The sequence below is a fragment of the Lepisma saccharinum genome, chromosome 9, assembly GCF_977018435.1.
Source record: "Lepisma saccharinum chromosome 9, izLepSacc3.1, whole genome shotgun sequence".
In the NCBI taxonomy this organism is placed as follows: domain Eukaryota; kingdom Metazoa; phylum Arthropoda; class Insecta; order Zygentoma; family Lepismatidae; genus Lepisma; species Lepisma saccharinum.
This window is the reverse complement of record NC_139237.1, coordinates 69571509-69595107: the sequence shown is the minus strand read 5'-3', so window position 1 is coordinate 69595107 and position 23599 is coordinate 69571509. Positions and strand designations below refer to the sequence as shown.

Genomic DNA, 23599 nt, shown 5'->3' with positions numbered 1-23599 from the left:
AAACACTATCGTTGTGCGGATTGCATAGAGTCACGGATGTCTGTTTGTGCGGAATTTAATATCGGTGGTTCTCGATTATTTTTACATGTCACCACTTCCCAGCCTACCCCTAGGGACGACAGGGGTGTCTTACCCCAAAATATTATTTCCAGATTGCAAGTGATACGTGTACCAAGTTTGGTTGAAATTGCTCCAGGCGTTCGAAAGTTATGCCGGAACAAACAAATACATCCATTTCTGTATATATAAAAATAAAAAAATATATAAGATTTGGTTATTTTTACGTTGTTTGTCCACCTTTCTAGCAAACATTTTTCACTAATTGAATAATCATGTAAACATCATCCCAAATATTGATCAAAGCACTACATTGATTGAAAAGGCTTTGAAAACTGAATTACACACACACACACTCCCTGTCTCTCTTTCACACACACACACAAGTAAGGGTTAAAAAAATAGAAGTCTAATTCTAATAACGTTAAAGGTGCGAGTTCTTAACTCGACTTCATGCACAGATCGGCTAATCGGAACTGGGCGTACAGTTTAAAGAGGTATCCCAAGCACTACGTGTCTCTACCGAGTATCGAACTCCTTTATTACACTAATTCTTCATCAAGCTAATATTTGCATGCAAATTGTTTAGTGAAAAATGTTATTCGTTGCAATATAAGTGTTTATTAAAATTAAATTATAGCTATTAAAATCGAGTTGATGCAATTTCAACTCCACACATTATTTCGACACATATGCAGACATATCTAGAAGAGAATATAAAATGAACTCGATGAGACAAATACAATGGCGAATGTATTTTTTTCACGAATCGAACAGAGTAATCTGTCTTCCTTGCTCATCACGTCAACTACTTGACCATACACAATATAATTTCCAAGAACATCTATGACTCAGGACGATACATAAACGACATACTAACGGCAGAAGTTGGGCAACTATGGGCAATCTTATTATACCTAGGTACTCTGTTATAGGCCCTATTGATTCGTTCATGCCAGTTATAGCCCGTGCTACTTAAGCTGGTACTTAATGCACCACATGTTGTTCCATCTCGCCTAATCCCCTTTTGCCTAAATGCTTATCAACATAATAAAATGTGATTCATAATCTGGCCGCCAGTTTAGGCGGAACGGTATATCCCCTTTCGCCAAAACTGGTTGAAAGGGAAATATTTTAAATTAGGGAAATTTAACGGTCTCCCAAAAGGGAAATGTGTGCTCTGTTTTGTTACGTTATTCCATCCTTCGCTCTCCTTGATGTCACACATCTAGTTGGGTTAGATAAAACAAGAAGTGGGGACGTGACGTCTATGCCTACTAAAGGATAGGCTAAGAAATGGAGTCGTGTTTTCTTTTATCTCATAGAAAATAGTCAAACGGACCCGGCTGTTGGATTGTGTGACAATGCTCCTCTTTAGGAGCAACGTCTGACTATTTGATTCATTTGATTGTTCTGTTCGTAATAGGATTGGCACACGTTCCGAATTGCTTGATGTTTGCATTGATCATCTTCAAAATTTCCCTCACTTGCAATATTTACCTTCCAACCGGTTTAGCCGAAATGGACAGCTGTCAGGTCTGATTGACAGGTGCTGATAAGCAATTAGGCGAAACGGGATGTGATCGTGAGCCACGATGATCCAGTCGTCAGTAGGGCGTCCGACAGCCATGCGGAAAACCGGGTTCGAATCCCGAGCTGCGTCCTCTCAGGTACGCCTTTTCCCGAGCAGTGACCCCTGCGCAAAAGCAGCCGGAGCGTGGTGCTTATCACATCACCTCCGCTACAGCCGAGATCGAGAATGCGTGGGGACCTACATCCCGTACGTACCTTCGTGGCACGGTGCAAAGGAGGAGGATGCATAAAGATAAATTTTTTATATGAAATGCCAGTATAACAATTTACTCCTCGTGGTTGCAGCTTCCCTATTTATTTTACGTTTCAGAATAGAGGGAAAAAATAATGACTCTATGTTGGCAATTTCTGATGAAATAGAATGACTGAATGTGTATGTACAACTTTATGTGTCATTATCTTCGTAACGTGTGTTCCTTTTTTTTAGACTGCGTGCTTAGAACAATAGATGTGGGGCAGAAAAAAACAGTTGTTTGATTTCTGACGAAAAAATGTTGCTCATGTAAAGACATTCATATTCGGCCGCAGATGGCTTTTCGGGATGCTGTAGTGGACATTAGCAATGTGAAGGCGGGTGAAGAAGTTCCAAAGAGGAGAAACCGAAAGAACATATACGCAGAGGATTGGTCGTCCATTACATCATCAGTTGCTAATGAGAACCGTCAATGTGCTGATGCGTTGATTCGAGAAGTGGGTTCCAAAGCAGTCGACACACAGAACATCATTCGTACGGACTATTAGTGAAATCAATCACCAGAGAGATTTAAGTTACCACACTTAAAAAAAATTGAAGGTGGCCATCAGGAAGAACAAACCACAGAAAGACATTCATTCAGATCCATCATGATAATGCACGACCACACACGTCGTTCTTCACATCCACGGCGGTTGCCAAAAGGGAGTGGTATGTGGTGACGCATTCGCCTTTCAGCCCTGATTTGGCCCCAGTTGACTGCTATGCTATCTGCTTGTACCCATGAATGGAAGCCTACGTGGTTTCAGATTCAACAACTTGGAAGAGGTTAAATCAGCTGTAAAGTCAAGGGTAAGAAAGCAACCTCAAGAATTTATACTAAACTGGATTTCATGAAACTTGGGTTCGACAATGATCTAAACGTGTTGAAAGTAATAGCACACAGATAAAGATATATAAGCAGATCTTCATCTAAGGCAGGAAAACCGGTGCACGGACCTCCCACAGGGAACGGCCCCTCGCAAGAAGTTTCGGAATAATACGTTGAGAGGCGCTGAGAGGCACTACTCGAAATCTTGCTTCTACTTCTTCTACGAAGCAGAATAAGAGATGGCGCTGCTGAATTATATATCTTTATCTGTGGTCAGTGTGGTATTTAAGAAATTTCCAGAGGGAGGGGGAAATTCTACTGACTGTCTAGACTCTATATAGAGACAGCATGCGATAATGCTTTATATATATATTTTAAATAATTGCTGAAAATTGCCGACTTAAATTTGTATCTTGACAGAAAGAAATGGCCAAGTCCAGTTTATGATCAGAACAGCTAATCGGGACTGGGCCTACAATTTTTAAAGTGAAAATTTGACACCCACCTCCAGAAATAGTATGAGACATAACGTTTGGGGATCTGAATCGAACATGGGCATAACTTGAGGGGGGGGGTAGAATCAAAAAGCTTTTTCCCCCATAAAAATAGCACCCAAGACTACTTTGCTAAGTTACGGTTACATTTGCGAAATCATAAAAATTACTCATTAACTTGCTTCTCAGGTCCCAGGGGTTCCGTTAGATTGTTAATTCTGAAAATTTGTTAGGTGGGCGAGTGTCCCCGCCAAGTTACGCCTAGTTAGTCTGGAGCTCCTTGAATACAAGACAATAGCGATTGCCACTATTATATATCTAACGCCCATCATTGTGTACGTAATTTCATAATCATTTATTGTTATGGAACTGATCAAGAGAATGAATTCAATATCGATTCTTCTGTACTTTTAGTGAGTATATTTTATAAATATGTTTAGCTTGATGAAAAATTACAAAACAACCAACTTGACAACGCATGCTGAAAATTTTTCCAACAAAAAATACCACATTCCAACTGGCCAATGTGTTTTAGTTTGATTAATTGGTTGATTTAGTATATTTTACTTTACTTTTCTTCCAGTTTTGGCTAATTCCGAAGATGGGAATGAGTGATGATATGATGAAATTGATGAATGGTCACTCACGAAAAAACCCATGACCAGGCTGGGATTCCAACCCGGGACCCTTGGCGTTGTAGCACAATGTGCTAACCACTACGTCACGGGGACCGAACCATATGTTTTAATTCAGTGATGTTGAAAGATAATGCATGTGTAACATCACTAGATACATCAAGCCATTCAGTGTAATTTTTCATAGGCAACCAACAATCAAACGGAACTCACCACTTTAATACTCCTGCCTTCTTGTGTAGATCAACACAGCCTTCACCGCCGCCACCACCAGATTTCGTTCATTTTTAGCCAAATTCCTGATATTGCAGAGTCTGGAACTCGTAATGCTCACTTTTCCACTAACATTCTAGCTTCACAAATAAATCTAGTTCATTGTTCTAAAAAATGACTTGTTCTTTAAAAAATGACTTCGTAAAGGCTATCGCGCTCACGTCAAAAATTCCATGTAGGCTATCTTCGTGCACTATTGTTCCACTCGTACAAATGCAGACATTCTGTGGTGACAATTCATTTGTAACTTTCACATTGATTGGGGGTGGCATTTTCTTGCCAAATTCCGTGGACAAAGAAGAGGGAAGAGGAGAGGTAGTCTTCAACCCTGGCCACTTGTATCACAGTTCCAGGAATAGAGCAGCGCTTGAGGCCACATCTGTGTCCGTCTATTAGAGCTTCCAGTTGCCTGACAGAAATGTTGCAATTGAATGGCGAATTGGGAAAAAATAAGTAAATTGCCAATAATTTCTTGTCTCACCCCCAAATATCATTCCCGCCCAGGGATAAAATTTACCAAGCAGAGAGGGGGAATTCCCGCCCATCTCCCCCCCCTACAAATACCACACTGTATGTGGTAATAGTGACTATGTTGAACAGTAGTTTCGTGTACAGAAGAATTCAGGCTACAATTTCTGTAAGTTATGCTTTGATCTGCTCATTATCGAAGTTGTGGTAACGGAGGAGGCATTAAATTTTGATTACCCCTCGTATATGCGTGTATTTTTTTTCTTTCAAGATCAAACAAAGGATTAAGCAGTGTGTCACAAATTACAATCAATCAAGACAGGAATAACAATAGATCGAAGAGACCCACAATGGGAACTATTTTTTTTATATCTGCTTTTAATAAAAATGTGCGTGGTGCAATTAGATTTACTTTTGCGAGCAAGTCAAAAGTATCCAGCAAATATAACTCAAGATATGGTCATTAACTAGATGTGAAGATATTAACTAAAGTTATAGCTCTAGGCTTTTATTTTAGCAGAGAAAGCACCATAACGCGAAAAGGCATGGCATGTTTAACCTCCATTAACTTTGTGAAAAATCAAAAAGCCTACCATGAAGATTCTGACTTCTTGCACACATAAACAACCATATCTTTTATTACATATTGTTCTCGCGTGATGTTAGTTTTTTAGATTCATTTAGTACTAGTTATAACGGACGATAACAGTGTACGACTATTTGCAGACTCTCTGAAGGTCGCTGGCATCCTAGGTAGAAGTGAACCTATCGTTGCAACTCGATCTAATAATTCTATTACATGTAGAATAACATTTATTTATTAACCTTCGAGAGAGGTAAATCTCCAATTACAGAAGGTAAAAATAATCATATCGTACAGGGTGATTTAAAAGTTCCTTAACATCCCCTATAAAATGTAAAGCTGTTAGGCTGTGTACAATTCGCGATTAAAATTGCCACTTGAGCGCTAGTGTCGCTTCCAATATGGCCGCTCTGTGCAGGATAAATGTTTGTTGATGGAAGAAACGTTCAAATTACGTGATATTCTTAAATATTGCGAATGCGACGTGGATTACAGGAAATATAACGAAGGTGAAGCTGTGCTGAGAACGAAGCATTTAATTATGATAGGCAAAACTAACAAGGAAAACGCAGACGAATCTAATGTATACGCACTGTTTCGTCTGCACCTCAGGTTGTGACTGGGGCTCTCGGAAATCATTTAAAAATAAAGCAATAAGCCTGTACTTGAAAAGTTGGCTCAGGAGAAAATCGACAACATATCGTTGCAGTTCTTTCTCTAACACAGGATAATAATAATAATAGAATTAAAAATTTCATCGAGGCTATCTTCACTGAAAAAGGACGTATTGAATGAAACAGCAACATTAGCATGTTGATTTTCTTTTTCTGGTTTCCTTTATGATTACAGACACTAATTAATTCTCAACTATCTTCATCTTCGCACTTATCGACTTGCACCTGTTCCAAATTTCATACATTAGCTATACATTGTTTATCTGGATGCATTGGGTAAGACGCTTCATAACTTTTCGAAAAAAAAAATGTTTTATTCATAAAGTACAATTATAACTTTACTTCCATGGTAATAGAATAGTCTTTCAGAAAATAAAGTGAACAGACTCGCGCATTCCTCGCAATTTCCTTGACAAAATTTCAATGTTATCCTCCATGCCAATCTTCTGTCAATCAATTATTTTTTTCCCTGATTTCTTTACAAATTTCATTTTGTTGATTCCACGGGTTGGAAACACATGGAAACTTTTCACTTGCCCAGACCCTCAAAACGATTGCAAAACACTGAACAGTAAACGACCAAACGTTACTCTTTCGAACATTTCCCATGCTTTGAACGACATCAACACAACATAGTATCCTACATAGAGTAGTTCCGGAAAATCGCACCAGATGTCATATCAGGTAATTTTAATCGCGAATGGGCCATGATAGAAACAGGTTAGGTTAGGCGGCCGTCCGCCATATTTGTGTTCGTTATATTGAATTCAACTCAAAATTTCTAAATTGGAAGGGGGTGATGTGATATATCAAAACAGGCTAGAATTTCACGGGAAATGCAATGGTGAAGGTTTTCTCGACGTATCTTTAGTCAGGAAAACGTTCTGGCTGCATGATTGCAACAAATTTATCATTCTCCAGGTGTGGGAAAACAGTTCTAAAATGCTCCTAACGCATGAGGAACGCATCGAGGCAGTACTGCTGTATGGAGAGAGAAGTCAACGTACCATTCAGTGGAGTAGCATTATAGTACGCCCGGCGTTCCCAGATTTAAAATTTAAAAAATGCGTAAATGCTGTGAATATAAAGTGAAACGTGACTAATTTCATATATGTTTGACCTTCATGGCATTATAATAGCTATTTTTCGCGATCCGCTTGCAACGCTCCACTAACAATACTCGTTCTAGCATTTTTTTTTTCAATGCCTTTTCTGGCTGGACGCTGGGCAGATTCGGCGTAAAGGACTCTATATTCGTTGCAGCCTATCTGGAGGGACAGTTTGGATCTCTACAGCACGCGCGTAAATGCTCTTTCGTACGCCAGCGTACGTAGGTTCTTCGCGCTCATGCCACTCGTGCTATATGATGCTACAATACGCAATATTGACTGATGTAACTTTACCAAACTCAAATATACCACTTCTTAATGGCCACTGCATTGTATAATTTATCGCATGAACAGCGATGTGCATTAAAAACTAAAAGATCAACACAGGTTTTTGTCAAATAAGTTGGTGAAGTCCCCGTGGTAGAAGTTCAGCCTGTGCCTGCTCTACCACTTAACCCGCAAAACTATTATTTTATTATTATTATTATATCGTTAGTATCTAACTGCTTAATATTGTGTCAATGGAAATGTTTAGCATTCATTTGAAAACTCTTAACATCGAATGGTCTCTGGACAAAATTATTTTCAAATGTTATTCAACATTCTCAAGATGTAATAAACAGTGGTCTGAATTACTAATCGGCACTGTTACGTCAGTTGAATGTACGATAGTTGGATCATCCACCCACTTCCGTGTCAGAGTGTTTTGCGCAGCGCGCCAAGACGACAGAGCCCCCTGATTCGAATCCCGGCGTGAGCACGGGTGTTCTTTGTGAGTGTCCCTTCTTCAATATCATCACTCATATTCATATTCGCGAATAACCAAAAGTGGTAGAAAAGCGAAGTAAAATAAACCAAATCAATCAGTAGTTGGACCATCCACAACAATGACTAGCTACTGTTGTGCAGAAGAGCTTATGATTCAGGTAGGTTTTTTAATGACTTCCGTCATGCAGAAAGGTATAAAAAAAAGGTATAAAACACCAGAGCTCAAAACATTTGTGGCATAGTGAAGCATCTAATTTTCTAGCTAAAACATGCATGGATGATGTTTTATTGAAAACCCAGCTGACTTCAGGCAAAGAAACAATGCCTGTGGCGACTAATACCATAACATAAGTAAATTATTAAGCAAGAAAGGGACGACCCTTCCTTCGGACTTTGCGTTCCCACCCGAAATGTCCATGCTACGCCACTGGTGCCATTGCAAACGATTTTAATCAACGAGATCCAGAGGTCCTGATGAAATCACCTCCGCAAATGCCCGAGATCGAGAATGTGTGGGGTCCCCCAGTATGCTGCAATGCACAAGGGGTAGCGTTTTACCTATTCCTCCCGAGCAAGGTTTCCCAAAACCTTTCACATAAAACCTGAAACCTTGCCAATGGACATCTTGTTCCATTCCCTTGTAATTTGGCAGCCCAAGACAGGCAATTCGAACGATTAAGAAGAGACATAAATCCAGCGCTCGCCTCCTGTGCTTACACTGCTGAGTGTTGCGTTGTCAAAGCGACCAATCATTTCCTTGGCATCATTCCACGCGGGTTTTCTTGCCTTTAAGATGACGTAAAACACTCAACAGCAGCAGTATTCCGACATGAACAGATTTGAACAAAATCTCTAAAAACATGGGAAACCACCATATAACTGAGACCCATTTCCTTTCTTTCTCAAGAGGAGACTAGATAAAATATCCCGATATGTATCAATTTCTGTTGTAGCGACCCTATTACTGTAATAAAAAGGTGCATAAGGACGTATTTAGGGTGGTCCGAACTCCCCCCGAAAGACTTACTTAGTACAAAAATTAAATAATGAAAATAAAATACTCCCTCTGTCCCATAATTATAGTCCGGTATGCCAAAATGATAATACAGGAATGACAGACGAAGAGGCAGATGGAAAGCCCAATTTGTACTGATCCTTGAGTAGTTTTCATTTTGATTTGAATTTAAAATTTTGGGAGCGTCAGCACTTAGGCTATTTTGCTCCCGTCACATTATACGGGGGCCAGCTCCTTACCATTACAAATAACAACTCTAACGTTGCATAACTAAAAAATTTAAAATGTTCTGACTTCTGTTAAAAGCTGAGGCTGTAAAGGGGCACTCAGCACATATAAGGACAAAAGAACAGGACAATACAAACAAAATTATACTGGCCATGGGGTCAGTCGCCAGAGCCTCGTTAGTCTTCAGTCCAGGGTGCACTAACGTGGAAGTGAGGTTGACATTTGGGTGTACTACGTGGGAGGTCACCCCTTACACCCCTGATCCTTGAGTAGTAAAGTTGTATGACTCATTCCCTTGTTCCATGTTCTTCTGTATACACCAATGTCACAGTTTGAATATTGGGCAATTATTATGAGACAACAACCAAAGGTGTACCGGACATTACTTATGGGACAGAGGGAGTAACTAAATTTAAATAATGAAATTATATTTTTTCACTAATCGAGGGTTATTTATATCCTCCAAACTTCTTGAAAGGCAAGATTTATTACTACTTAACGATAATATGCATAAAATATTAATCAGGAACTTTACTTTTCGTCAACTGAATCTAACATCCGTTTTTTATATTCAATAAATATTTTATCTATTTGACATTAATTTCCTTGCCAAGGCAGGATTTCTATTATTCTCTTTTTACAAATTTTGCCGATCTTAACTACACGTAAGCTATGTGCTGTCATATCACTATCCTTACACCGTTCGTTTACCTATTCATGTAATAAAACTGTAATATGAATTAATTTTAACATTTGAAATAATAATATTTTAATTAATTTAATCATTTTAGTTTAAACATTATTATTATTAGTTTGAGACACTTGGTTCGGACCCCCCCCCCCCGAAACATATTTGTAGATACGTACCTGCCTGTGCATGTGAACACATACCAGAGCTTCATATATTCTTGATCTCGACCCTAGTTGGGATGATGTGATAGAATTACCCAAGCCGCCTTTACCACCCAGAGTTGTCCTCAGGTACCCATTAATAAGAGGCTGGGTGGGACTCAGAGCGTCGCAGAAACAGGGATATGGCAGGAAAATTTCCCGGCGCAGATCACCTACCCCGGGATTCGAACCGGGTCTTCCGCGTGATAGCTAGATGCTGTACCAACTGAGCTACCGAGGCTCTTACTGTCTCCCAACCAAATATGTTGATTGTTTTATTTGTTACACTTCACTTTTCTGCCTCTTTTGGCTAATCGCGAAGGTGATGAGTGATGATATGATTAAATTGATGAAGAGGCGCTACAAAACAACGCCCATGCCAAGGACAGGATTTGAACCCTCGGCCCATAACACAGTAGCGCTCTGTGCTAACTACTCTGCCATGGAGGTCGGCTACATCGAAATATGTGTATGCCGGCTCATTATGTCACTGTTGTGTTGAGTGGCCTACGCGAAGCCCAGACCTGACACCACTAGACTTTTATATTTTTGAGTACTTAAAACTATCCAGAAAAAATTGGTTTCTTTGGATTAAACACGTTTTTTGGTAACTGTAAACAAAAAATTGATAGCATTTACTAAATTTGGTTATTTTGACCAAATTCTTTGAAAAGGCTAAACAAATGTACACGATTACTAAATGCATTTAGTTCTGGTGAAAAATAATTTGTCGCCTACTTATAGAAATGTTTTTTTTTCTTTTTTGGTATTTCTAAACAAACTTTTTTCTCTCTCTGTATAGTTTACCTCCAAACGGCTGGTGGCTGCAGCCGAATTTTCCTCTTCACGCACTCATTTCCCCCTCTCGCGCGTTCAATGTTCGAGCCCTCTAAAGTCACTACTTCCGCAGAGACTTGTTTTCGTTCGCTTGCTCCAGAGATTCCCGGGATAGAGTAAAGTAAATTGATCCTACATCAGTGTTAATGGGATGGCAACATCGACGGGATCTGCTTGTTTCGAATAATGTAGCATTGCGAACACCATGAAACAATCCGGGAGTCCAAACTTTGGAGACACCCTGTAGTGTAGGCTATGATACTACCTAATGGAACAATGTCTAGAGATGAAGGGTTCTATTGGAAGAAGCAAATATCAACTGTTTTTGTGCACATGGGTCTAATATGGAGCGGTACGGTTTATGTGTTCTGGACAATTACGCAAATAGGGAAAGTGCTCCCGTGAGTATAAGTCGCCCCTTCTCGTAGTAACGGAAGATCACCTTGCCTTTCTGGAACAAGTGGTACAGAACGGAAAAGCACTTGCTTGGTTAATGCACTGTGGGTTTATTTCTGGCCACACCAGGGTGAATCATCGTGTCGAGACTTTTTTTTTGAAAGAGTGACCCGCCGAGAAGCATGTGCAACCAGAGGCAAGCATGTAACAGGCTCATATCACTGAAGGGGCTGATGGGGCTACAGCCCTTCCCGAAATCCGTCATGATCTCTAAAAAAAAAATCTAAGTGTAAATGTAAACCGCCATTAAAGTGATCCCTGATTACCACTTTTGTCCTAGAGTACAATTTAATAAGCTGAAAAGCTCAAAACAAACAAACCATATTATTATGTATACCGACCTCCCAAAACGAAGCTATGTACTATCCACCTTTACAATTCCAGCCTTTCCCGAAAAAAAAATCCTTCGTACGTCAGTGATTGTGTACACACTCAAAAAAGCGAAAAAAAAACTGGTGCAATTTTTTTTATCTATAGATTTCGATGTTTTATGGAACACCAAATTTGTTTCAGCGTGTGTAAATAAATAAGAACAGAGATATTTTCTTTAAAAAATAATAATAATAAAACGCAAAATTTTCCACTTTCTAAGGAGGGTACAGAGGGTCATGGCCGTTCGTCTACACCGAAGAAAGGAGGGGGGGGGGGTATAATTCTACTGGGTACACAAATGCAATTCCTACATAATACGCCAGTTTCTATAAACCTCGAATAGGCCAGTCTTCTGGCAAGGAAAAAAAATAGAACAGAAAATGTTACATCACTTTCGAGACAGTGCTGAATATTTCCACCAAATGAGTTGCTTAACACCAATATTATACATACAAAGTGATAACAGCACATAAAACGATTTCAATTTTTATGTGCTAAAATAATATAGCAAAATAGTAAAAGAATGTTAAATCGCAGGCGTTAATTGTTCATAACATAACTCATTGATTGCATGTAAGGTACTCATTATCAATGTTTCGTCTTTTATTCTATGAACCAGTCTACGCACGAAGATAAATTAGCTTCTAAATAGTGTGCCTGAAATTTCTAATTTCGATATCAACACCATATTCTCATGCATCAATTCAATTACTGTTTACCGTGTGTAGAATATTAAGTGCATAGTTGAAAATGCTTTGAGTAATAGCTATTTTGGAGAAAGGCTCATGCACATATTCAACCTTCAACATAAACTCTTATCAATCAAACTCTTCTGCCGCGAACACTCATATCATCGATCAGTCAATGTACTGTAAATAACGAGGCACAACATAACAAACACATACACTAGCAGAATACACATGATCTTATCACACTTACCCTGAAGCTGGATAACTATGTCTGACTTGTAAGTTGCACTATCTTTTTGATCCTGTTCTTCTCAGTCTACTATAAATGCCCGATTCTTGATGAGCAAACGAAAAATCCTACACAGACTTCGCGATCTATCACAACACATAAAATGCCAACACTACACAGCGAGCAACTCCTTGCCTAACCTCACGCGCTGGAGCACGGAAGTGACGGAGTGTAAAAATCTAGGAAGCTATTACGTAAGTCAATTCACTTTCTGATAATTTAATTTATATTTTACACAAAAGTAAAAATCAAGATAGTAATACATAGTTACTTTAAAAAATAGAATACTCTTTTATACAAAACTAATGGATGCTTTTTATTGTATATTTACGAAATACATCTCAGAGTATATTTGATCACCGAAGTGTATGAAACAAATGAATGTGCAAGAAATCAGCTGGTCTGGAACAAGCAAGTGCAAGTCTGTTTATGTGAAGGTATGCGTTATCAAATGTTGCATTACTTTATTATTGGTTTGAAATTATTTCTTATAAATTTGTGTGTCGGATGCAAAGAGAAACATTATCCATATTTTCATTGATGACTAGATAATAAAAGTTTCCTCACGTTTATTGCAATCAGAATCTCGCTTGCACTTATCAATTATTATTATTTAAATAGTAATATGCGGAACATTTAAGTGGTACATTCTTTTACATTTTGGAAGGATGCATGTTATGTTTTTCATCCATAGTCAGTTTCTCCTGAATTTAGGTCTAAAATATAGCAGTCTTGTGCTTATTCAGAACTTTAAATATAGACTTGTGTCAAGGACACATGTTTTTAGCATAGCTATATGCAATTTTCAGTGCCATATTTCGCTATTAAAATTAAATGGACGAAGTAATAAATACAGTCAGTAAAATATCAGTGTGTTAGGTCCCCTGGCACCATAGCATGCCATATAAACCCCTCCCACCATGTAGTCTGTTGTGAGAGTTAATGATTTGATTTTCATGTTTTCAATGTTTCATTGGAGAAACGGAAAATAATTGTTAATATGGTAGTTGAATGGGAACATCATAAAAACCATCTAATTCCAGATTTTTCTCAAATTTGAATATGCTAAGGCTACCAATTCGGTAACAGTTCAATATATCGGAGACACATTAAAATCTGATATTTTTTGTTTCGCATGGTTCGTACTTACGAATTGTGTATTGTGGAACGTAGTTCAAGGTGCCATTATGCTCTTTACATGAAAACAAACACAATTTTTCACATAGAGAGTATTTTTTATTCCTTTTTTCGCTTCCTTAACACACAATATGGCGGGCTAAACTTGACTACTGTAGTGGGTATGCAGTGTTTCCAACCTTCTTCACCGAAAAATACCTACCTACTATCGTGTTCGTCACATGTGCAAATTGTACATTATGCACGGGTAGCTGACGGATAGCTCCACGAACCATTCAGGGATAGCCCCACGAACCATTCCTATAAGGTTAGGTTTGGTTAGGTTAGGCAAGCATAGTTAAAAAAAATGGGTTGGAAACACTGACAAGGGGTTACTTAATCAACCGTTTGCAGCATCCGGTTCACATAATGAAAGCAATGGCACTTGTGCTTCGGTGAGATATTTCTCTTGAAAAATACATGATTTCCCGGTCAAATAGATTCCACGATGAAAGAAAATACCTCGATGAACGTTAGAAATCTTTAAGAAACTCATTTCCGTAAGTAGTTTCTTCTGTAAAAATGAATAAATGTGTCTCCGATATAACGAACTGTTACCAATGATAACACTAGTCCACCCTTTTTGAAAATAAAAAAACAAACCCTGATTTGGCCCAAATTCCTTCTCTTTTATTGCAATTTCATCATGATGCGAATACCATTTTTACAGGTAACACTTTACTATACCGGAGACGGATTTCTTCAAATTTACAGGAGAAAGTACTTGCGCAAATCATTTTCTTAGCGTTGTTGATGTTCGGGAATGTAGTTTTGATCCATTTTAATGCGAAAGCATGTGGTTTTCTACGAAAATCTATTTCCGACGTGCTATTGCTGCTGCTGCCATTTGCTTTCTGCACGAGAGCACAATACGCTCTCGTATTTTCCGTATATGCTAAATTGAACGAAAGGAGTGCTAATGGAACCTAACCTAACAGGCCTTACCTAACCTAGTAGGTATACCTCATCCCTGTGATGGTTCGTGGGGCTATAGTGAATTTTTGGGCTAACATCAATGGTTTTTGGGGCTGCCCGTGGAAGGTTTGTGGGAAATAAGGAACAACAGTAAGTACTCGTTATTGTAAGAAATATACATTATTTTCGTTAGAAATTCATTATTTCACCTAAAGAAATGTTCCGCAATGCAGAATAGTACGTTAGCAATGTAAAAAAATTGCGAAATAAATCATTGATAGGTGTCTCCGGTATAGTAAAGTAGTACCTTTTTACATGGTTCGATTTACGTCTGTTAATACATACTGCTGAGTTTTAGCGATTACTTAAGATTTTGTTCAATATATGCTTTCATGGTTAGGTTAGGCAGGTCACGTTTGGTTCTCTTAGCATTAAAATAAAGGCTAGCATCACAACGAGCAGTCATTCATAGTTTATGAACGTCTCAGATACAGAGTGGATTTTCATGTAAGGCTGAAAAGGGGTTTTGTGCTTGAGACTTGATATTATGTGATCAAGTCTTAGAAGCATATAGGGATGCTAAGATTTTAATGCTAAGAGCCCAAAACCTGACACAACTATCCTATCCTAACTACAAAAAAATTAGGGTTCCACATCACACAACACAGTAGCGGTAGCTGTATCCAAAACTGCAGTAAATAAATGTCTACTTGCAAACAAATAAGCACATGGGAGTATGTGGAAGGGAAAAATCATTCTCTAGAAAACATGCAGTAATTAGTAAGCCAATGAAGTATGCGCTAACAGACGTAACTAGAAATCAAAACTTGGGCCCTTCATTAAACGTCCACACTGAGTAGCTATACGTTGATTGTTTTCTAGGATACAAACTAGTGCTGCCCTCTGGACAGGTATGTTCAGTCACTTTTATCAGAATTAATTTCATTTTTCTGTAAATATTCTGCAGATTTTGTATTTTTTATTATTAATTTTAAACTATCACTTCCCTACCAAAGTGTTTATCTTAGTAGGTTAGGCAGGTTTCGTTATATTGCCTTAGTATTTTGCCACAGTCTTTATAAGCCCTTAAGCTGAAATGCTTATATGTGTAGTTTAGGCAGGTTATGTTAAATCACCTTAGTATTTCTCCAGTTCCTTCTTTCTTACATATAGGCCTATATTATAGCTCTTTTTTTCATATTTTTCAGTATAAACTTTCATCGCTGTTATTGCTTCCTGTGATTGAAAGCCAATGTATTGTAGAACATGAATATGAAGCGGTTGCCAGATTCATAAATGGATGATATTCAGTGAGCAACTTCCCCCACAATTCATTGCACAAAATCACACTCCACCATCATATTTCGGGCAAACAGATCAGATCTTTGCATCTAAGCATTGTGTGAATGATCTTTACCAAAGTGATTCCAGATATGATTGTATGAGGAATATGTATGTATAAAATATCGCAAAATTCTCGCTTTTCTTAACAGGTGCAAATTTGTTTGCTTCACTTCATGCTGTTTTTTTTTCTTCCCAAAGTGCTCTGCATGATGATGTGAAGTTGTGAAAATTAATATATTGTGAAATGCATAGTCAATTAAACTCATGTGGCCTAATGCTAATTGAACAAAAAAATTATGATAATAACAGTAAACAATAACACACCTAAGCCAGTGTGTGTGTGTGTGTGTAAACATAAATAATCCATAATGCACTATCCACAGAAAACAGGTTAATCATTTGTAGTCAATTGTCTGCTTTCTGTGATACATGCATGCAAAAGTATACAAGATGCAGAAAAATTGTACTTTTGTGCAAAATGTAATTGGTACAGTATTCATATAGACACATAGCAAATGTGTTTAATATTGCAGACGTGGAGCATGTATATTGAATGTGGACCATGACAAATTATCATTCAAAACTATTTGTGTAGTACTCTTGCAGTATGACAAACTATCAGGTTATGCAATTAGGGGGGAAAAAATGCAGGCTCTACCAGGACTCAAAGCCAGGTATCTGGCAACAGAACCACCCAACCAGCCATGGTTGTGGTTGATTTTCCGATTGACCTTTGTGGGAAGTGTTGCAGTCTGTTGTCTTTAAGAAACTCATGAGGTTTTGCATTGCCAAGTATCTCACAGAACAGAGCTTAATTTCACATCTCCCATGTGTGAGAAAACATAAGGTATTTCTTAATTTTTGTATTATTAGGCCAGCTGCGGAGCGTGACAAGTCATTTTTGTTGTAAACCAACTTGGGAAAGTTTAACATGACGCTCTTATGGCAGCCACACGCCAGAAGAAACATTTCACTCGAGCCACTGTGCCACAAATTCCATGAAATTTGGTCTCACGAGGAGCAGCTTGCGACAAATGCTCTGCTCATGCGCTAATCCATTCACATGCTGGAAACGGAAGCAATTAAATGTAGTCATTGAATCTTACATTAAATCGTTAATATTGTATTTTCTGACCAATTATTTCCTAGAAATATATTTACTTCACAACATGTAAATTGATGTATCAATTCTGCATACAGGGTCTCCCCGATGGTGCAGTGGTAGCGTCGTCACCTTGTAATCAAGGGGTCCCGGGTTCGATAACCGGTGGAGGCACAAGCGGTTCAGATCCCACTTTAAACTGTAGGTCCAGTCCCGATTAGCCTTACTGTGCATAAAGTGGACTTAAAACAACATATCATATCATAATTCTGCATACACATTGATTCTGCTGTCAACTATTGTACTTATAATGTATTGTTACCCGCTTCCCAAATTATAAAAGACAGACCTACACATATTGTATACATGGACGAAATCTGCAACCAGACTTTAGCTAACAAACAAAATAACTCTTTGTGTGATGTCAGAGCCACTGGCGATTCCTCCGTGTAGGAAGTGAGGAACTTCCTAAAGTTTCATTTATACGTATTTCTAGTTTTCTACTTTTTAAGAGTTTAATGAGCATTATAAAATTTTGAGCGCAATCAAGGTTCGCTACTCGACTGTCAAGAGTCAATGTGCTAGCTATCACCCGCTCATTCCAGATCTGTTGCCCAAAAACGACCGACTGTCTTTGCCTGCCGCTGAGGAACCTTTCTCGTCATCCTACAGGCAGATGTGTGAAAGGCAGTGCAAAGGAGGGTGGGGTATGCAGGGGGGGGGTGCCCAGTTATACGGTCCGCAGGGAAGATGCCAACTCTAGCATAATGGTTCTAAACCTAGCAAAATTTGAACTTCTTTGGCACCTAGTACTCTGTGTTTCGCATAATGAAAATCCTGCATCATCTCAAAAACGGGCATCCCTGGGAAAACGAGAAATTGAATTCTAATGAAGATATTTTAAGGAAATAGGCTGTACAGTTTTAAGAAAATCTCCAGATCTTGTTTGTACTTCTCTAGTGGACTTGTTTCAAACAAAAGGAAGTATGCCGACCAAGGGGAAAGCTTTTACAGGCCCTGATTCATCATCTTGTTTTCATCTTTTCTTTATCCTCCCCGAGTTAACAAGGGAGGAACATTTCATAAAAAGAAATCGGTACTAGAAAGAGTTGGAGGTCACAAATGAAACAAACTGACGCTGTTACCAGTCATGGAATTTTCTTCAGCTTTTTTCAAGCACTATGCTAAACCCCTTTTATTGAACGGTTGAAATTCCTAATGTTGCTTAACTACAATAAATAATCAATAACGCAGTTCACAACTCCAAAATAGCAAAATAAAATTGAACTTAAATCTACTACAGTCATCAGAAAATGATAATAAATTAATAATAATTGTATAATAATAATAATAATAATAATAATAATAAACCCTAGCATAATTTTATTACATTTAGCGTAATTTACGAGTTGAAACAGCACCTTTTCTTATCAGGAGGTTGGTATTGGCAATGCTGTTCTTAATCCACACATGAGAGGCAGGGAGGACCTGCAGCTAATATTACAAATCCAATGGCTAATCCAAGGTACAGGCGATACATGTCACTGTTAATTGAACGCATTTTCGAAAACTTTCCTCGGTCTGTTTACCATAATTTCCTACATCCCAAAAATTCCACGAGTCGCCACTGGTCAGATCTGGTGTGTGGCTGGTTATTAGGCCCTGGTCATGTATGAAAAGAGAAAGGTTTTCTGTAAGTGTGGTAAAGCAGTTGTATGAGAATTTTTCCCCTGGTACAAATCCCTCGACTTGGTCTGTCATTTGTTGAATGATCTTGGTGAATGTAACATGAGTGCTTCCATCCACTGGCAGGAGCGCTGGAGACATCATGTACTTTGTTCTCCACCAGCCAGAGCTCATTGCAAGGAGAGGATTGGAGCACCTGGTTGCTATTCATAATGGATTGGTGGGCAAGGTAACCACATGTAGGAAGCCAATATTTCTGATGGGGAGAGAAAAAGAATTTGCCCTCCAAGGGGTTGATTTGGCCACTGATATTATTTATTTGCCCCTGTGAAGGACGTGTAACAGCATGATCAGTTTTCGTTAATGCACCAAACTTACGTTTGCCAACATCACTGGCCAGGGGTCCCGGGTTCAAATCCTGGTCTGTGCCTGGATGTTTGTGAGTGTCCATTTAATCAATTTCATCATATCATCAATCGTCCCCATCTTCGCAAATTAGCCAAAAGTCTCACAAAAAGTGAAGTAAAATAAAGCTAATCGATCAACCAACAACACTGGCATACAGAGGGGGGGAGCACAGGGCTACAACTCCCTTCACAATTTTGAGAAAATTATTTTTTTAAAAATGAAAGTAGCAAAGAACTCTGGAAAACCAAAGTTCTGAATGCAAACCCCCTTAAAATGACCGTCAATTGCTATTTTATTTTCGAACAACTTTTAAAAAGTAGGTTAATTATGGTAATTAAGAAATATTTTATTCTGTATCCCCCCATCCTAGAACATAGCTATGTACAAAGGACATTCAAATAAAAACCTTAATTTGTTTTCTTATCTAGTAGATTTCTGCATGTAAAGTTGCAAAATTTTGCTTCATTTTAGTATATAGGCTATCCATTGCTGATCCACATGTATTTTCAAGTCTTGAGTGAGTGCCTGTATATCTCAGCAAGAAGGATCTTTAGGATGCACCCACACAGGCCCGTAGCTAGAATTGATTTTGGGGGGGGGGGCTTTATAAACCGAATTAAATTTTCAAAAGTTTAACAGTATTAAATGAAGGTAAATTATGTGTGTGTGCCGGGGGGGGGGGGTCATTAAGTTGTATAAAATTAGAAATCTTATACAAATACTATCTCTTGACACATTGCTTCAGGTGTTAATTGACTACTACTGAAATCATCCATTACTACATACACACTCCATACTACTTTTGATGATACAGATGTTTATATCACAAGAAAAAATGCACAATATGCACCTCTGGCCGAAACAATGAAACTCCACTGCGTTCCCAAAAATTGAGAGCTGTTGACCTATGACGCAGAGGGAATGTGAATGATGATGTCAAAGTCACAGATTTCTGTCTAAACAGGAGGTCGCAACAGGCACAGTAAAGGTACAGATAAAGAAACTCCCATCTGAAAGAACTTTCTAGAGCCTGGAGAAGAGAATCTTCTAAATACTTGCCCCTACGTAGACTTCTTCTTAATAAATAAATAAGGTGAATGAATGTTGTGTTCATGTTCAGTGAATTTATCCTTCACCAAAGTTGTGAGCAAACTGCCTAATATCTGCTGTCTACATTTTTTCACTCTTAACTACAAACAAACTACCTAGTGTCAAGGGGGCTGATGGCAGTGCCAGCCCCCCCCCCCCCCCTGGCTCCTGCCTGGCTACAGACCTGCACCCGCAGTCACTTATGACCCATTGTGAAGGTCTTTCCACCCATCTGCCTGCGAACTGAAGTCATTGTTGTACTTCTATCTCATTCGTAAACATGTTGATGTGGTAACCATGCATAGAGATTTTTCATTAGACAGAGAATTTATACAAGCATAGAGATATTGAATTTCATTTGATAGAGAATTTATACAATTTTAGGCTTCCAGAGGGCAAGAAACCACTGCTCTTCGCTGGTGTAAGTGTGTGAAGGAGGCGCTATCTTTAAAAGTGACGAGTGATGTTGTGAAGCTCACTTGATCCGTGTTGCACCCTCGAGGTCATTTTGTAAATAACAGTTGATACCTGATGTAAATTTGACCTGTATACAGGGAGGTCAGAGATCACAAAGTGGACATAACCCCCCGCCCTCCCCTGTATTTTCGACACTACGATGGTTATGGATGAACGCTTGATATGAACACGTACCTGATGGTTTAAGTGTCCAGAGCATCTGTATGGATACAGTCTTTTTCGTAGAACGGCCGAACTCTGTGCCATATTGTGGCACACTTCGCGATGCAAGTGTGAATAAGACCTTTTTCTGGGTGGTGACGTTCTCCTCAATAACGTTCTGGAGGGCCTCCAAGAAGTCCCAGAGGTGGTTAATCAATGACACAGGTATGTGTTCATATCAAGTAATCCAACTATTACCATCGTAGTGTCGAAAATAAAGGGGGTACACTTACTTTGTGACCACCCTGTACAGTCTGTCACATAGTTTTTATCAGATGTTTAAGGTTTTCGTTTCACCCATGTGATAATCCCCACCTTTACAATTCCAGCCCCCTCTGAAGAAAAAAAAATCCGCATACAACACACCTCAGAGGCAGGAACAGGCCTATAAAATGAAGTAGCTCGAGTGGTGAAATAGTTAAGCTGAGAGACCAAAGCTCATGGCCGTATTTAGAGGGGGGGTTAGGGTTCAACCCCTCCCCAGAAAATTCTGGCATGTTGGATTAATGGAAGTTCAAAAGCTAAAATTTGTAACACGTTTTCAAATTTTTTTTCGCAGTTTCGCAGTTTTCACAAAAATACAGCAGGGAGACAATGCTGAAATATCGAGCTAGAATTTTCAAACATTTTGAATTCTGAAATTTGGGGGGGGGGGGGAAATGGGTTTAATTCTTGCAGCTCACCTATCCTCTTTCCAGTGCTGTTCCTGGATCAGACTGAAAATTCGCTTGTGATTGTTCCAAAATTCCCAATCATAACACCATTAAGACTTGTTTCTATGTTAATAAAAGCATTCAAATGCTGACCAAGGCAAATTTATTGTATAGAGTGTCCCATAAAGTGTGCAACTTTTAAAAAAGTAATAAAACAGTTACATATCAATGAAAATGCATATATTCTTATATATTTACATTCAATAACATCTCCAATTTAATAGTGGACAACAATGTCTGGCATATGACCACCTCCACTGAGTCGGCATGTGTTGACACGGTCGATGAAATTGGCAATAACCCGCTCACAGATGTCTGGCGTGACGTCGGCAATGACGCGTATGATTTCCGCCTTCATTGTTGAATGGTACGCGGTTTGTTAGCGTACACTTGAGACTTGACATAACCCCACAAAAAAAGTCACAGGGGGTAAGGTCGCAGGACCTGGCAGGCCACTCCTGTTCACCTCGCAGTGAGATCACTCGTCCCGGGAATTTTTCTGTGATAATGTCGAGTGTTCCACGCGAGGTGTGGCATGTTGCACCATCCTGTTGAAACCATAGGTTTTGAAAGTCAATATCTTGAAGGAGACGCCATAATCTGCTGGTTAGCACTGACGATAACGTTCTTCATTGACTGTAACCGCAACTCCTTTGTCGTCCTCAAAGAAAAACGGGCCTATTACTCCACCGGCCCAAAAACCACACCATACGGTCATCCTTTGCGGGTGCATTTGATGTTCGTGGGTCACTCGTGGATTTTCAGTCCCCCAAATCCTGCAGTTTTGTTTATTAACAAATCCACTGAGGTGGAAGTGGGCCTCGTTGCTGAAAATAATGTTTTTTGCTAAATTTTCATCCGCTGCCAGTCTCTCTTCAATTCATTCGCAAAATCATCTTCTTTTTTGATGATCCGCTGGCTTGAGTTCATGCACTAGTTGGATTTTGTATGTGAAGGTCTTTACTCAAAATTCTTTGCAATGAACTGCGTGGAATGTTCAACTGCTGTGACCATCGGCAAATTGATTTCCTTGGACTTACTGTTACACTTTGTTGCACAACTGTGATTTGTTGAGCATTGCGTTGAATGAGATTTCACCCAGGTGATTTCGCAGTAGCAACAGAAATGATAAGAACAGGGCTGCCAACAAAACATTTAAAAAATGGCGCCAGATTCAAAGGTTGCGCACTTTATGGGACACCCTTTATAAAAAAATATAAACTAAACAAATATCTCTTTCAATTTATTGTGAATCTTTGTCTGAAGAACACCCTGTTAGAATGTGGAAACTTTACGTTTTTAGTGTATATTTTTTATACAATAAATTTGCCTTGTCCAGCATTTGAATGTTTTATTTTTTTTACCAAAATTCCCCTTCCAACGTTTTAATTCCCTGTTCGATATAGGTTTAAATCCTCCTTGATAAGAGTTCAAACCTAGGATACCCAGCTTCGTAGCGCATTATGTTCAATATCCTTCAACCAGCGGTCAATATAGTACATAGTACATTTAACGTATATGCGGTTAAAACACATACTTGTATAGTGCATAGTGGTTTTATATAATGCATAGGAACAATATGAGCATCAGAAAGTTGGATCAAACTGGTCCATAAAACCCCCTCCCCCAAATTGACATCGTTTATTGCAAGTTACAAAATAGCAGAATGTTTGTTAGTTTTATTGTTAATAACAGAAATAAAGTCCAGTTAGTATTCGAACAGAATAACCAAAGAAAAAACAGCGGTAGATCGAAAAATTGAGCTTGCAATACAGGCATTAGGTTAGGTTTTACCATTTAATCCAAGAATAACTGGTTTCACAGTTTTCAAAATTCCAAAAAATAAGTTTTGTGAATGGTCAAACAACATAAACTATATGACTAAAATTTCTCTTACTTTTAAAGCTTTTTACCGAAGGTATCTAAAATTTAATAACAAAATATAATAACTATGCATTTCAGTACACACTGCATGAAACGTACAAAACATAAC

At 38.7% G+C, this 23599-nt stretch overlaps 2 protein-coding genes across 3 annotated transcripts in view; one reads left to right on the top strand and one right to left on the bottom strand.

The window, feature by feature from the left end:
- Window positions 1-12651, bottom strand: part of Tpst (tyrosylprotein sulfotransferase) — a 420927-nt gene extending 408276 nt beyond the window's left edge. For both annotated transcript variants that reach the window (XM_083128367.1, XM_083128369.1), the window contains exon 1: window positions 12457-12651. The gene's annotated coding sequence lies outside the window, so the exon portion shown is untranslated. The remainder of the gene's footprint in view (window positions 1-12456) is intronic.
- A 229-nt stretch (window positions 12652-12880) lies between these two features.
- LOC145992119 (5-taurinomethyluridine-[tRNA] synthase subunit MTO1, mitochondrial) overlaps window positions 12881-23599 on the top strand; it is a 58839-nt gene continuing 48120 nt past the window's right edge. Inside the window, exon 1 of the mRNA XM_083128366.1 lies at window positions 12881-12932. The gene's annotated coding sequence lies outside the window, so the exon portion shown is untranslated. The remainder of the gene's footprint in view (window positions 12933-23599) is intronic.